Consider the following 3,943-nt stretch of genomic DNA (forward strand, 5'->3'; position numbering starts at 1 on the left):
CTAGCCTACGTCTTTTAAGTGGACCGTTCAGATCATTCAAGTTCAATGTTAGTACTGGCACATGGAATACTATTCTGTTCATCATGTTGGATGATTCCTTGTGGGTTTTTGCCCCCCTCTTCTCCTACTGTTTTATTAGAGCTGTGAGCTTAGGTGTTTGTACCCTGGTGGGTATCTATCTATTGTGCTGATCTTGGTATAAATATAATACACTTCTTTTTGTGTAGGGTAGGTCTAATAGGGACAAAGTCCCTTAGCATTTGTTTGTCTGGAAAAGTCTTTATTTCTTCATCATTTATGAAATTTAGTTTTACAGGATACAAAATTCTTGGCTAATAGGTATTTTGTTTATGAAGACTAAAAATGGGGTCCCAATCAATTCTGGCTTTTAAGGTCTCTGTTGGGAAGTTTGCTATTAGCCTAATGAGTTATCCTTTGTAGGTCAGTTGTGGCTTTTCTGTTGCAATTTGAAGAATTTTCTCCTTCAACATGACTTTGGCTAGGTTGATGACATGTCTTGGAAATGTCCCAATTGCTATGAATGTTCCCAGTGTTTGATGACCATCTTGTATCTGGATATCTGAATCTCTGGCAACACCAGGAAAGTTTTCCTCAAAAATTTTCTTGAATAGATTTTCAATGCTTTTTGCTTTTATCTTCTTCCTCAGGGATACCTAAGGGATCATTCTTATATGGGCCCGCTTTATACAGTTCATATTTCCATGGGTAATTGTTCTTCTTTCTCCCTTCCCTTCCCCTTCTTTCTATTTATTTATTTGTATCCTTGACTGACTGGGTTAGTCTGGAAACCTTTTCCTCAAGCTCTGAAATTCTTTCTTCTATTTGGTCTAGCTTGTTGATGCTTTCTGCTGTATTTTGCAATTCCCTGAATAATTCTTTCATTTCTTTAGTAAAAGGCAAGAGATTTATATGATCTGAAGAGAAACCAGAGTATTATATAATTATTTCATTTCTTTAAGTTCTGTTATATCTTTTCTTACGTTGGTTTTCAATTTTCCTTTCAATCCTCTTCATTCCACTTACTATCCATATTCTGAATTCCATCTCTGACATTTTTGCAATTCTTTAGGTTCAGGTCCATTGCTAGAGACCTACTATGATCTTTGGGGGGAGGGGTGCCAAGACAGCTTTTTCCCATGTTACCAGAATTATTATTCCGTTTCTTTCTCATCTGAAATCTCTGCTTTCAGCTCAAGACAAATATGCTTGCAGTGCACCCATTCTCCTCAGTGGGAGCTCTCCTACTTTGAGCAAAGGAGAGCTCTCCGTCTTACTCTGAAGAACTGACCCGGAATGAGATGGGTGGATGCACTCTCAGTGTTTAAATGATGTTCTCTTGCATCTCCTGCCTCACTATTTATTTCCCTATGGTTGTCATTGGTGGTTCCCACTTTGCAGGGTGAGTGAATGCTCCTACTCTTCACATATGTAAGTTCAACATTTTTACCTTCCACATTTAAGTGAGATCATGCAGTACCACCAACTGTCAGCCCAAGCTGGGTTAAGTGCAGCCCCACCCATGCCTGGGGGTAGCTGCGAAGGTCTGCCTGTCCTGGGTTAGGAGTTGCCCTGCTCAGATCCATAGGCAACATGCTGGCTGGAGCAGAGCCCTACCCATATCTATAGGAAACAGTGACTGATAGTCCATGGCTGCTTAAGAGCTGGGTGGCAGTTTTTGTTGGCCCACGTGGCTTTAGCATGGTCTTGCTCATACCCTCTGGCAGCAGTGACTGATGCCCTGTCCTGGCTTAATTAAGAGCTGCTCCACTTCTATCTACAGATGGTAGCATTTGCTGGCCAGGTGCCAGCTTAAGTGCACATCTGCCAATGTCCACAGGCAGCAGTGATTGTCAGCTTATGCTGGTTTTAGAGTTGTCTGGATTAGATTCAGTGGCAGCAGCATATGCCAGCTCTTGTGCCTTGAGGATAGGCCTGCCCGTATCTATGGAGAGCAGTGATTAATAAACCTGGCCAGCCTGAGGGCTGCCCTGCTCAGATGCATAGACAGCAGTGTTTGTTAGCTGAGTGCCAGCTTGAGCACAGCTCCACCCATGCCCACCAGCCACGGTGATTGTCAGAGTTCAAAGGCTTGAGTGCTACCTAGATCCATGGGTGGTGGCATCTATTGACATTTATGGCTTGAGTGTAGCCCTGTCCACACCCACAGGTGGCAGTGATTGTCACCCAGACACCGGTTCTAACAATCCCATTTGTGAGTATATATTCAGTATGCCAAAGAGATATCCACACTGCCATGTTTATTGCAACATGATTCATGATAGCCAAGATACAGAAGTAACCTAGGCATTCATCATCAGATGAATAGGTAAAGAAAATGTGGTATATATACCCAATGGAATGTTTTTCAGCCTTTAAAAAGAAAGAAATACCGTTATTTGTAATGACATGGATGAACCTGGAGGACATTGTGTTATGTGAAATAAGCCCCACACCAAAAGACAAATACTGTATGATCTCACTTAAATGCGGAAGGTAAAAATGTTGAACTTACATAAGTGGAGAGTAGGATGGTGGTAACCTGCGGATATAGGAGGTTTAAGAGATACTGAGCAAAGGCATAAGGCAAAGGAAGATGGAATGTCAAGATCATTAAGGGCTTTGATGATACCACTAATGCACTAGAACATCCTGATGGCAAGAGTGGACCTATCCACAGTGTTCAGCAATAGAGTGATTTTCAAGGAACATTTGTCATTTAATAACTATTCTGCACTGATGGCTCAGCACCTGTGGCTCAAGTGGCTAAGGCACCAGCCACATATACCTAAGGTGGCGGGTTCAAATCCAGCCCAGGCCGCCAAAACAACAATGACGGCTGCAACCAAAAAAATAGCCAGGCGTTGTGGCGGGTGCCCTGTGGTCCCAGCTACTTGGGAGGCTGAGGCAGGAGACTTGCTTGAGCCCAGGAGTTGGAGGTTGCTGTGAGCTGTGATGCCATAGCACTCTACCCAAGGGGATAGCTTGAGGCTCTGTCTCAAAAAATAAATAAATAAATAACTATTCTGCACTGACAAAGTGCTATAATCAAATTTGCATTTTAAAAAATTATCATTTTTGTACTTTTCTATATCTTTTCCATTCCTCAGAGTTTAGACGAAAAGAAATAGATTATTGCATCAAGGTACATAACTAAGAGAAATATGCTTAACATTTTAAAAACGAAAACAAAATATCAGTATAGAAATTATCAGGAAAGGGGAAGAAAACCATCTAAAAACAGATTACAATATAAACACGACTGCAAAATAAAAAGTATCACCGCAATTCGGTGGGAGGAGTGATTCAATAGACACGGGGAGGGCAACTGAGGAAAAAGGCAAATCCTTATCAAACATTTTGTCACAAATGTAATACCGAATAAAATATAGATAAAATGTAAAAAAAAGAGCGGTGCCTGTGGCTCAGTGGGTAGGGCGCCGGCCCCATATACCAAGGGTAGCGGGTTCAAATCCGGCCCCAGCCAAACTGCAATCAAAAAATAGCTGAGCGTTGTGGTGGGCGCCTGTGGTCCCAGCTACTCGGGAGGCTGAGGCAAGAGAATTGCCTAAGCTCAAAAGCTGGAGGTTGCTGTGAGCTGTGACGCCACAGCACTCTTCCGAGGGCAACAAAGTGAGCCCTTAAAATGTAAAAAAAAAATTAAAAATTCTTTAAAAGTATAATGAAGGTGATTGTTTGCATAATCTGGAGATGAAGAAAAACTTTCCCCAAAATTACACTTATTGATGTCTATACCAAAAAAAATCGCAGATTTCTTTTAAGCTTCATTGTCATTAGGAGGTACTAGAGGAAAATGTGCTTGTAATATTGGAATGGGAAAGGCATTCCAAAATCTAGAAAGGACACCAGGTGGAGTGACGAGAACGCCTGCGAGAAGGGCTGCACGCGGGCGCGGCGGCCGCCC

The sequence above is a fragment of the Otolemur garnettii genome, unplaced genomic scaffold, assembly GCF_000181295.1.
Source record: "Otolemur garnettii isolate 467f Iridium unplaced genomic scaffold, OtoGar3 scaffold00077, whole genome shotgun sequence".
In the NCBI taxonomy this organism is placed as follows: domain Eukaryota; kingdom Metazoa; phylum Chordata; class Mammalia; order Primates; family Galagidae; genus Otolemur; species Otolemur garnettii.